This window comes from Bos javanicus, chromosome X (genome assembly GCF_032452875.1).
Source record: "Bos javanicus breed banteng chromosome X, ARS-OSU_banteng_1.0, whole genome shotgun sequence".
Taxonomy (NCBI): domain Eukaryota; kingdom Metazoa; phylum Chordata; class Mammalia; order Artiodactyla; family Bovidae; genus Bos; species Bos javanicus.
The window spans coordinates 101,539,722-101,553,498 of record NC_083897.1 but is presented as its reverse complement, the minus strand read 5'-3'; positions in this window follow the sequence as shown (position 1 = coordinate 101,553,498).

Here is a 13,777-nt window from a genome sequence, read left to right as displayed (position 1 = left end):
TACTCTAGATTTTGGGTATTTGTTACCAACTTTGTACCTTTAAGAATCTACTCTTCAGTACCCATATTTACTTAGGGGTGTTATTACTGGCTTGATTGCTCTCTCCTCTTTTGACTCTTCCTTTTCTCCCCCAGGTCACCTCTATCTCCTCAATCCCCCTTCTCTTCTCTACTTAACTCTGTGAATCTCTCTGGATATTCAGGGCTGTGGAGACACTTAGGGAACTGATTACTGGCTAGATTGGTCTCTCCCCTTTTGACTCCTCTTCTTCTGCTCCTGGTCACCTCTATCTGCCTCCTCCTTCTGCTTTTCTCCATGTAACTCTGTGAACCTCTCTGGGTGTCCCTCACTATGGAGAATCTTTTCACCATTAACCTAGGTGTTTTATTATCTGTGCTGTATGGATGGAGAAGTCTTGAGGATACTGTAAGAATAAGACTGAAAGCCAGAGGCAAGAGGCTTAAATCCAAAACTTGAGAACACCAGAAAACTCCTGATTCCAGGGAGCATTAATCAACAAGACCTCATCCAAAAGCATCCATACCTACACTGAAATCAAGCTCCACCCATGAGCCAACGAGTTCCAGAACAAGACATACCACGCTAATTCTCCAGCAACACAGGAACACAGCCATGAGCACTAAAATACAGGCTGCCCAAAGTCATGCCAAACCCATAGACACCCCAAAACTCACCACTGGACACTTCATTGCACTCCAGAGAGAAGAGATCCAGCTCCACCCACAAGAACACAGATGTAACCTTCCCTAACCAGGAAACCTTGACAAGCCACTCATCAAGGAGTGCTCCCACCCACAGGGAGCAACCTCCACAATAAAAAGGAACAACAAACTTCCAGTCTACAGAAAGGCGATCCCAAACACAACAATCAAAACAAAATGAAAAGGCAGAGAAATAATCAGCAGATAAAGGAAACATGATAAACCAAACCAAACAAAAGACGAGATAGGGAGTCTACCTGAAAAAGAATTCAGAATAATGATAGTAAAGATGATCCAAAATCTTAAAAACAAAATGGAGTTACAGATAAATAGACTAAAGACAGGGATTGAGAAGATGCAAGAAATGTTTAACAAAGACCTAGAAGAAATAAAGAAGAGTCAATCAAAAATGAATAATGCAATAACTGAGATAAAAGCACTCTGGAGGGAACCAACAGTAGAATAACCGAGGCAGAAGATAGGATAAGTGAGGTGGAAGATAGAATGGTGGAAATAAATGAAGAAAAGAGGAAAAAAGAAAAAAGAATTAAAATTAATGAGGACAACCTCAGAGACCTCTGGGACAATGTTAAATGCCCCAACATTCAAATTATAGGAGTCCCAAAAGAAGAAAACAAAAAGAAAGGCCATGAGAAAATACTTGAGGAGATAATAGTTCAAAACTTTCCTAAAATAGGGGAAGAAATATCCACCTAAGTTGAAGAACAGGAAAAACCCATGGCAAAACACCCCAAGACACATATTAATCAAATCAATGAAGATCAAATACAAAGAGCAAATATTTAAAAGCAGCAAGGGAAAAACAACAAATAACACACAAGGGGATTCCCATAAAGATAACAGCTGATCTGTCAACAGAAACTCTTCAGGCCAGATGGGAATGGCAGGACATACTTAAAGTGATGAAAGCGAAAAACCTACAACCCAGATTACTGTATCCAACAAGGATCTCATTCAAATATGAAGGAGAAATCAAAAGATTTACAGACAAGCAAAAGCTGAGAGAATTCAGCACCACCAAACCAGCTCTTCAACAAATGCTAAAGGATCTTCTCTAGACAGGAAACACAGAAAAGGTTTATAAACTCGAAACCAAGACAACAAAGTAAATGGCAATGGGTTCATACTTATCAATAATTACCTTAAATGTAAATGGGTTGAATGCCCCAACCAAAAGACAAAGACTGGTTGAATGGATACAAAAACAAGACCCCTATATATGCTGTCTACAAGAGACCCACCTCAAACCAAGGGACACATACAGACTGAGAGTGAAGGACTGGGAAAACATATTTCATGCAAATGGAGACCAAAAGAAAGCAGGAGTAGCAATACTCCTATCAGAAAAAATAGACTTTGAAATAAAGGCCTTGAAAAGAGACAAAGAAGGACACTACATAATGATCAGAGGATAAATCCAAGAAGAAGATATAACAATTATAAACATATATGCACCCAACATAAGAGCACTGCAATATGTAAGGCAAATGCTAACAAGTATGAAAGGGGACATTAACAGTAACACAATAATAGTGGGAGACATTAATACCCCACTCACATCTATGGATAGATCAACCAAACAGAAAATTAGCAAGGAAACACAAACTTTAAATGATACAATGGACCATTTAGACCTATTTGCTATCTATAGGACATTTCACCCCAAAACAATGAATTTCACCTTTTTCTCAAGTGCACATGGAACTTTCTGCAGGATAGATCACATCCTGGGCCATAAATCTAGCCTTGGTAAATTCAAAAACATTGAAATCATTTCAAGCCTCTTTTGTGATCACAATATGGTAAGATTAGATGTCAACTACAGGAAAAAAAACTATTAAAAATACAAACAAATGGAGGCTAAATAACACACTTCTGAATAACCAACAAATCACAGAATAAATCAAAAAAGAAATCAAAATATGCATAGAAACATATGAAAATGAAAACACAACAACCTGAAACCTATGGGATTCAGAAAAAGCAGTGCTAAGGGGAAGGTTCATAGCACTACAAGCTTACCTCAAGAAACAAGAGAAAAATAAAATAAATAACCTAACTGTATACCTAAAGCAACTAGAAAAATAAGAAATGAAGAACCCCAGGGTTAGTAGAAGGAAACAAATTATAAAAATTAGGGCAGAAATAAATGAAAAAGAAACAAAGCAGACTATAGCAAAAATCAACAAAGCTAAAAGCTGGTTCTTTGAAAAGATAAATAAAATAGACAAACCATTAGCCAGACTCATCAAAAAAAGGAGGGTGTGGGGGAGATGAATCAAATCAACAAAATTAGAAATGAAATTGGAGAAATCACAACAGACAACACAGAAATACAAAGACTCATAAGAGACTACTATCAGCAACTATATGCCAATAAAATGGACAACTTCAAAGAAATCAACAAATTCTTAGAAAAGCATCACTTTCCAAAACCGAACCAGGAAAAAATAGAAAATCTTCACAGACCCATCAGAAGCACAGAAATCGAAACTGTAATCGAAAATCTTCCAACAAACAAAAGCCCAGGACCAGAAGGTTTCACAGGTGAATTCTACCAACAATTTGAGAAGAGCTAACACCTATCCTACTCAAACTTTTCCAGAAAATTTCAGAGGAAGGTAAACTGCCAAACTCATTCCATGAGTTCACCATCATCCTAATACCAAAACCAGACAAAGATACTACAAAAAAAAAAAAAAAAAAGAAAACTACAGGCCAATGTCACTGATGAACATAGATGCAAAAATCCTCAACAAAATTCTAGCAAACAGAATCCGACAGCATATTAAAAAGATCATACATCATGACCAAGTGGGCTTTATCCCAGGGATGCAAGGATTCTTCAATATGTGCAAATCAACATGATACATCACATTAACAAATTGAAAGATAAAAACCATATGATTATCTCAATAGATGCAGAGAAAGCCTTTGACAAAATTCAACATCCATTTATGATAAAAACTCTCCAGAAAGCAGGCATAGAAGGAACATACCAACAGAATAAAAGCCATCTGTGATAAACCCACAACAAACATTGTATTCAATGGTGAAAAATTGAAAGCATTTCCCCTAAAGTCAGAAACAAGACAAGGGTGCCCACTCTCACCACTACTATTCAACATAGTTTTGGAAGTTTTAGCCACAGCAATCAGAGCAGAAAAAGAAATAAAAGGAATCCAGATAGGAAAAAAAAGAAGTAAAACTCTCCCTGTTTGTAGATGACATGATCCTCTACACAGAAAACCCTAAAGACACCACCAGAAAATTACTAGAGCTAATCAATGAATATAGTAAAGTTGCAGGATATAAAATTAACACAGAGAAATCCCTTGCATTCCTATACATTAACAATGAGAAAACAGAAAGAGAAATTAAGGAAACAATCCCATTCACCACTGTGACGAAAAGAATAAAATACTTAGGAATACATCTACCTAAAGAAAAAAAAGACCTACATATAGAAAAATATAAAACACTGCTGAAAGAAATCAAAGAGGACACAAGTAGGTGGAGAAATATACCATGTTCATGAATCAGAAAAATCAATATAGTGAAAATGAGTATACTACCTACAGCAATCTATAGACTCAATGCAATCCCTATCAAGCTACCAACAGTAGTTTTCACAGAACTAGAACAAATAATTTCACAATTTGTATGGAAATACAAAAAACTTTGAATAGCCAAAGCAATCTTGAAAAAGAAGAATGAAACTGGAGGAATCAACCTGCATGACTTCAGACTATACTACAAAGCTACAGTCATCAAGACAGTATGGTACTGGCACAAAAACAGAAATATAGATCAATGGAACAAAATAGAAAGCCCAGAGATAAATCCACGCACCTATGGACACCTTATCTTTGACAAAGGAGGCAAGAATATACAATGGAGAAAAGAAAATCTCTTTAACAAGTGGTGCTGGGAAAACTGGTCTGGTCTTGTAAAAGAATGAAACTAGAACACTTTCTAACACCATACCCAAATGTAAACTCAAAATGGATTAAAGATCTAAATGTAAGACCAGAAACTATAAAACTCCTAGAGGAAAACATAGGCAAAACACTCTCTGGCATAAATAACAGCAGGATCCTTTATGACCCACCTCCCAGAGTAATGGAAATAAAAGCAAAAATAAACAAATTGGACCTAATTAAACTAAAAGCTTTTTCAAGGTGAAAAGACAGCCTTCAGAATGGGAGAAAATAATAGCAAACAAAGCAACTGACAAAGAATTAATCTCAAAAGTGTACAAGCAGCTTAATACCAGAAAAATAAATGACCCAATCAAAAAATGGGCCAAAGAACTAAACAGACATTTCTCCAAAGAAGACATACAGATGGCTAACAAACACATGAAAAGATGCTCAACATCACTCATTATCAGAGAAATGCAAATCAAAATCACAATGAGGTACCATCTCATGCCAGTCAGAATGGCTGGTTTCCAGAAGTCTACAAACAATAAATGCTGGAGAGGGTGTGGAGAAAAGAGAACTCTCTTATACTATTGGTGGGAATGCAAACTAGTATAGCCACTACAGAGAACAGCATAGAGATTTCTTTAAAAAAAACTGGAAATAGAATTGCCATATGACCCATCAATCCCACTGGTGGGCATACACACCTAGGAAACCAGAATTGAAAGAGACACATGTACCCCAATGTTCATCACAACACTGTTTACAATAGCCAGGACATGGAAGCAACCTAGATGTCCATCAGCAGATGAATGAATAAGAAAGCTGTGGTAAATATACACAATCGAATTCTACTCAACTATTAAAAAGAATGCATTTGAATCAGTTCTAATGAGGTGGATGAAACTGGAAACTATTATACAGAGTGAAGTAAGTCAGAAAGAAAAACACTGATACAGTATACTAATGCATATTATGGAATTTAGAAAGATGGTAACGATGACCCTATATTTGAGACAACAAAAGAGACACAGATATAAAGAACAGACTTTTGGACTCTGTAGGAGAAGGCAAGGGTGAGATGATTTGAGAGAACAGCATTGAAACATGTATATTACCATATGTGATATAGATGACCAGTCCATGTTTGATGCATGAAACAGGGCACTGAAAGACAGTGCACTGGAACAACCCTGAGGGATGGGATGGGGAGGGAGGTGGGAGGGGGTACAAGATGGGGGATATGTGTACACCCATGGCTGATTCATGTCAATGTATGGCAAAAACCACTACAATATTGTAATTAGCCTCCAATTAAAATAAATAAATTTTTAAAATAAAGAAAAATATCTTAGAAAATTGAATCTAGTAACAAACTGAACAAATGATACATCATGACAAGGTAGAGGAGAAAATTCTCAATGACTATTTTAGGCTTTGTTGTTGTTTTAGCTGCTAAGTCGTGTCTGTCTCTTTTGTGACCCCATGGACTGTAGTCTGCCAGGTTCTTTCTGTCCATGGAATTTTCCTGGCAAGAATGCTGGAGTGGGTTGCCATTTCCTTCTCCAAGGGATCTTCCCACCCAGGGATCGAACCCACATCTCCTGCATTGCCAGATGGATTCTTTACTGCTGAGCCACCAGGGAAACCCATTTTAGGCCTTAGGGGAACTCAGTAAAGCTAAAGCCCATGATAAGTTGATATAGAACAAAATAAGACAGCTGTGGGGCTAAGGGAAGATGCTATGTACATGCAGTGTATTTAAATGTACAGAAAAAGATATGTGTTTCCATTTCTGACAATATTAGACAGTAGATATTCTTTAAAATACACCACTAGTGGACATAGATAGAGCCTGGATGTGTATAAAGTCCTAGAATAGCAAGGGAGGTTTCCTTGAGCTGGTCTTTGGATACCTCTCTAGTATCTTTCCACACCAACTGTGCCCAGCACATTATTTACCAGCAATATCAGTGAGACTTGCAACAAGACTCAAAAACCCCATTTTTTCCCCAATCCTTCTATCCTCCATCCCTCTCTCCTCCTTGGCAACCCCAACTGTGTTCTCTGTGCCCATGAGTCTGTTTTTGTCTCATAGATATGCTCATTTGTGTCATATTTTAGATTCCACATATAAGTGATATCATATGATATTTGTCTTTGCCTTATTTCACTCAGTATGATGATCTCTAGATCTATCCATGGTGCTGCAAAAGACATTATTTCATTCTTTTTATAGCTGAGTAGCATTCCATTGTATATATGGACCACATCTTCTTTATCCATTCATCTGTTGATGGATATTTAGGTTATTTCCATGTCTTGGCTATTGTAAATAGTGCTGCTATGAACACTGGGGTATATGTGTCTTTTGAATTATTATTTTGTCTGGGTATATGCCCAGGAGTGGGATTGCTGGATCATATGGTAGTTCTACTTTTAGTTTTCTGAAGAACCCCCATACTGTTTTCCATAATGGCTGCACCAATTTACATTCCCACCAACAGTGTAAGAGGGTTCTCTTATCTCTAGGTCTCTGCTTCTCCTACCCCTAGTCTCCTGGTCAGTTACTACTTGTCCTTGTCATACCCAGGCTCTCTCTCCCAGGAGAACTTCTCTGTTCCCATGGTCTCTTCCATGGATCACCAGCATACATGCTTTTATCCATATTTGTGTTTCTCTCTCCAACTGAGCTGAAAGCTGCATAAGAGAAGAAACTCCATCTGACTCAAATGCATCTTAGCATACAGTAGAATAGGCCTTTATTGTCTGAACTGAACCTGAAACACAAAAAGTAAATGTTCTAAAGCAAGTAATAACATATCTAGGAAGATGCCCTGGAGGAGGGCATGACAACCTGCTCCAGTACTGTTGCCTGGAGAAGTCCACGGACAGAAGAGCCTGATGGGCTATTCCATGATGTCACACGGAGTCAAACACGACAGAAGTGACTTAGCATGCACAATGACATATGGGTTTTATAAAAGTGAGACATTTTCTTTATTTAAAAAAAAATGCCAAGGAATACATCAAAGTACAAAAAAGAAAGCTGCAAATCCCCCTGGCAAGATCCAGTGTCTACAGATCCAATGATGGAGACAGAGAATATAACAGTCCAGATACTCTGAAATCATTTCATAAGAATACAGTGGGACTAGAAATGTTATATCTAAAAAACATAAGAAATGTAATAATACTTTAACTTAACTTGAGGAAAAAAACTGAAGTGAATCTGCAGGAATTTTTAGAACCATTCACAAATGTTTGCACATTAGGAGCAGTATTAGTGAGTTTTAAAAAGTGTTTCAAACTCCCAGGTAGATGATCTGCATTTGGCAGAGTAGTTAACAACTTCAATTACTGTATAACTTTGGGACTGGTTAAGGAGTTCCCAAGAGGAAAGAAGTTTTACTCAGAAACAAAATGTATTGAGTTAAGCAATTTGGAGCTAATAAACAATTATTATTAAGAGCTTCACTGTTGTTTTTTTTTTAACTTTACAAAATTGGTTTTCATTACTTGCACTCTTGGTTCAATAAAAAGGCTTTTAAATTGGCTCTGTTTAGAATTTAATAAGCTCCTTAAAAGTGATGCAAATATTTCTTAAATCCTGAAATAAGCTTTCCACTGCATTCAAATGTGCCCATCTGAAAAGGTTGATTTCAATCAATGGAATTTAACAGATGTACCTAACTGAAGGATTACTCAGTGAGATTCTGCACTTCCCTACAAAATACAATGCAGGAGAGCCACTGTGCCTGCCTTTCTGGAACTTACAATCTGGTAGAAATGTGTTCATTTGTTCCTTAAATATTTTTCACAAAAGATCATCATGTGCCCAGCACTGTGCGATACACAGTGGCTGTGATGTCTGCGTCACACCAAGGGAAAATGATGAGTTAAGAGATCACTCTAGAAAAATACAGTCATAGGGCTCAAGTATCTCATCAGTGCAGTCTCTACCATCATGGTAGTATCAGTTCCTGAGACAAGAAAAGCATAAGGGAAACCAGTTTGGGGTCAATGTCACCAAGAGTTTTTCAGTTGTCTGGTCTCACAGTTTCAGAGGATAACTGAATCTAAGTAAACTGATTTTGAGATTCCTATGAGGAACTCTGAAAAAAAGTCAATCCCCAGTTCTTACAAAGTCAGCACTCTACTGCAATTGATTTCCAGTCCCTAAACCTGAGGGTCTTGCTTTGCAGATGCTTTCTAAAAAGAGTGATGGACACTACTATATGTAAAATAGGTAACTCATAAGGACCTACTGTATAGCACAGGAAACTCTACTCAATTCTCTGTAATGGCCTATATGGGAAAAGAATCTGAAAAAGAATAGATACACATATATGATTAACTGAATCACTTTGCTGCACACCTGAAACTAACAGAACAGAACATTGTAAATCAACTATACTCCAAATAAAAATTAAAAATAAAAAAGAGTGATGGAAAGGTTAAGAGTCTGGCCTCCAGAACCAGGGTGTTTGATTTCAGTCCTAGCCTCTCTCACTGGTGAGTTATGTGATTGTGGATTACTTACTAAAGTTCTTTGTGCCTCAGCTTCTTCATCTTTAAAATGGGGATAATAATACTACCTATATAATAATTTGAGGGTTCAATTGAATAGCAGATATTTGGTAATTGTTAACTGTTTTATTTCTGAAGTGAGGAAATAGAAAGAAAAGAGGCCCATGGATAGAACATGAGTGAGTGGGCACACTTACGGGGCAGGGGGTAGATGGAAAGCCAGAGAAGAAAGTAGAGAAAGGACAGAAGAATTGGAATGTAGAGAACAGATTGTGGTGTCCTAGGAAGCAAGTAAGAGAGAGTCTCCAGAAACAGGAAGACATCAGCTTCAGACACTGCAGTTTAAGGAAAAAAGGTCAATGTATTTGGGGAGTAGGAGATCCTTGCTGATATTTAAGAGATCATCATTACTGGCAAATACCGCTTTCTTGTTATCTGGTTTGCTTTGAAGTAGTACAACTGCTAGCCATTTGTCACTTCCTCTGCAATACTATTTGACTGATTTCTTGAAAAATGAAATACTGTGTAATGAGATACTGCCTGACTCCATACTGGCTCTAGCAAGAGCTAGAACAATAATTTTTTTTTATATTTATTTGGCTGTGCCAGGTCTTAGTTCTGGCATGCAGGATTTATTTATTTATTTTTTTTTTGGCATGCAGGATTTTTAGTTGTGGCATGTGGTATCTAGTTCCCTGACCAGGGATTGAACCCAGGGCCCCTGCACTGGGAGTGCAGAGTCTCAGCCACTCTAAGTCTCAGTTTCTCATCAGGGAAGTCCCTAGAACAATGATTCTTAACTTCTCATTTTCAAAATACCAGAATTTGTATTTTTTTATAATAATACATTAGCTCCCAATGATGACAATGATTAATAATAATGAGTAATGTAGTACTGGGTTTGCTGGTAAACAATCTGCTTGCAATGCAGGAGACCCCAGTTCAATTCCTGGGTTGGGAAGTTCCCCTGGAGAAGGGATAAGCTACTCACTCCAGTATTCTTGGGCTTCCCTGATGGCTAGACAATAAATAATCCATCTGCAATGCAGGAGAGATGGGTTCGATCTCTGGGTTGGAAAGATCCCCTGGAGGAGAGCATGGCAACCCACTCCAGTATTCTTATCTGGAGAATCCCCATGAACAGAGGAGCCTGGAGGGCTACAGTCCATGGGGTCGCAAAGAGTCAGGCACAACTGAACGGCTAAGCACAGCACACAATGTAGTACTAGAAAACAATGCTTGTCAGAAAATTTTCAAAACCACTATCTCACTCAATTTTATCTCAGAGTACCACAGTGAATGCAAGGTCTGGCAAACATAAACATATTGAAATTCATCTATGAATCAAATATATGCCTAGTGATTAATATTATGGGACAAACTGTTTCTGGGTACCTGCTTTTTGTTGCACGCTAAGATGTGTTCTGGGAATTGGTGGATGGTTTGACCTAGTCCTAAACCTAAAAGTTCAGGAGAGAGAGGTAAACAGTCTTAATGTAACCCGATCAGTCTATGGAAGGCACAAAATACAATGTGTAAACTGCCTGCAGTGCGGGAGACCTGGGTTCCATCCCTGGGTTGGGAAGATACCCTGGAGAAGGAAATGGCAACCCACTCCCCTGGAAAATTCCATGGACTGAGGAGCCTGGTGGGCTACAGTCCATGGGGTAGCAAAGAGTTGGACACGACTGAGTGACTTCACTCAGTCATTCACTCAGACTGACAAAAGAAGGTCCCACTTAGCCTGGAGGAGTTTAGAAGTTGAACTAAGGAGGTGACATTTGAACTAAATCTTGAAGGCTGAACAAGGATTTACCAGGTAAAAAAGAGAGAAAAGGAAACCTCACTTTTTAGAAAAGTGAGTCAGATGTCCTGACATCAAAACAGAATGTCCCCAGAGGTTTGTACATACCTACAGATTTTTCATTGGCAATTACAACATTCAGATACTTTTAGATAGAACCAGCTGGTTTATTTGAGGGAAATTTCAACTTCTAATTATATTTTGTTTTCTAGAAGTCTGTATGTAACAATGAGTTCTTTTTGGAAAAAAAAAAAAACAAGCTATGCTTTGACTGGATATATGTAGCACGTCAAAGAGAAAGATATACTGAGAGAGAGCCTGAGAGTATTAAGTAAGAATGATTTTCAAGTAAGGTCACAAAAGCATCCACATTTTGTGTTAGAGGGTTTATAAGGGGTTCCCAAGTCCACCCCCAGTTCGGTGTTTCATGAGAAGGGATCACAGGACTCAGCATATGTCGTACTCATGTCTTAGAGGTTGTTCTCACGTCTAAGATTTATCACAGTGAAAAGACACAAAGCACAATCGGCACAGGGCAAAAGTGTGTGGGGCAAAGTCCAGGGAAGAGACCTGGGGCAATTTTCCAAGAATTCTCTCCCAGTGGAGTCATAAACAAGTTGTGACAACACACATGAAATGTTGCCAACTATGGAAGGTCATTATAGGTATGGTGTCTAGCGTTTCTATTGGCTGCTCATCATGTCGGCATCCCTTGCCTGGCACGTCCCCAAATGCCACACTCCCAGAAGGAAAGCAGGTGTTCAGCATAAACCTTCATGGTTACACAAACAATTCAGGCACAGTGAGCTGCCCTTATCAGTTCTAGAAATGGTGGGAACTCCCCTGATGTCCAAGTTCCCAGACTCCAGCCAAGAACCAACCTTGCTAGCAGGACTTCCCAAGGATAAACAGTCAGGCACGACATGTTAACTCGTTCTAAAGTTAATATTTGTCCCATGAGTACTTTTTCTTTCTTCCTGGGTTGTTTCATCATTGGATTCTCTTGAGATCTAAAGCACAGGCCTATGAGTAGAACTGAATTAACATTCAATTGGATTTTGACTGTGTGTGTGTGTGTGTGTGTAAAATAATCATTGTACCTGAGTCAACCTAAACATTAAGAGTTGTAAATGTCTGGTGTCTTTCCTTTATGGCTACTATCTTTTTCAAATTTTACTGAAGTATATTAATAGTTGATTTACAATGTTGTGGTAATTCCTGCTACATAGCATAGTGACTCAGTTATACACATATATACATTATTTTTTCATATGTTTTCCTATCATGATTTATCATAGATTATTGAATATAGTTTGATGAGCTATACAGTAGGAATTGTTATTTATCCATTTTATATATGCTAGTTTGTATCTGCTAATCCTAAACTCCCAATCCTTCTCTCTCTACCCCTTGGCAACTATAAGCCTCTTCTTTATGTCTGTGAGTCTGTTTCTGTTCATAGATATGTTCATTTGTGTCATATGTTAGATTCCACATAAAAACCATACCATGTGACATTTGTCTTTCTGACTTCCTTCATTTAGTATGATCATCTCCAGGCCCATCCATGTAGTTGCAAATGGCGTTATTTGGTTCTTTTTTACAGCTGAGTAGTAATCCATCATGTGTGTGTGTGTGTCTTTATCTATTCATCTGTCAATGCACATTTGGGATTTTACATGTCTTGGTTATCATAAATAATGCTGCTATGAACATAGGGATGCATGTATCTTTTTCAATTATGATTTTCTCTGCATATATGCCCAAGAGTGGGGCTTCCCTAGTGGCTCAGTGGTAAAGAATACACCTGTAATGCAGGAGCCACAGGAGACATGGGTTCAATCCCCGGGTTGGGAAGATCCTCTAGAGAAGGGCATGGCAACCCACTCCAGCATTCTTGTCTGAAAAATTCATGGACAGAAGAGCCTGGAGGGCTACAGTCCATAGGGTCGCAAAGAGTCAGACACAACTGAAGTAACTTAGCATGCATACACGCATGCCCAAGAGTGGGAATTTCGGATCATATGTTAGCTCTATTTTTGGTTTTTTGATGAACCTCCACACTGCTTTCCATAGTAACTGCACCAATTAACATTCCCATCAACAGTGCAGGAAGATTCCCTTTTCTCTACACCCTCTACAGCATTTATTATTCATTGACTTTTTAATGATGGCCATTCTGACCAGTGTGAGGTGGTACCTCATTGTAGTTTTAATTTGCATTTCTCTAAGAATTACAGTTACTACGGTTTGAAGTCCTCACCCAGATGAGTAATTACAAGAAAGTGTTGTGGCCTACTATCAATGTGGTATTTTAAAAATCATCCTTCAGCCATTAAAATTTGTTTCACCTACTCTTAACACCAGTTTTCTCCATGCAGGTGCTCATGGAGAGAACAAAAAAATACTCTTCTGAGCAACATTTCTTTTTGACTTCAGTCACATTTTCTCTTTAATGTCCATACCTCATTTGCTGTGTATGAAACAGTAATTCCATTTTTAGTACTGAGTTTGCTTATGAATCAGATTTTTACTTCTCTCTCTTTGTTTACTGTGTGGTTGATGTGTATGTAACACACATTCCTGCATAAAGCAAAGTCTTCCCAAGCTGAGAAGAATTTGAAATTGGTCATAATCACATTATATCAAGGTAAAACTTTTATTTCATTTCCTAAGAATTCCCCTATATCATCTGATGCCCAAATTTTACAGATTAATTACCTTCAATTTTTACTCCTAGAAGATTACAGTATTTCAAATAATGACCCTCCTAT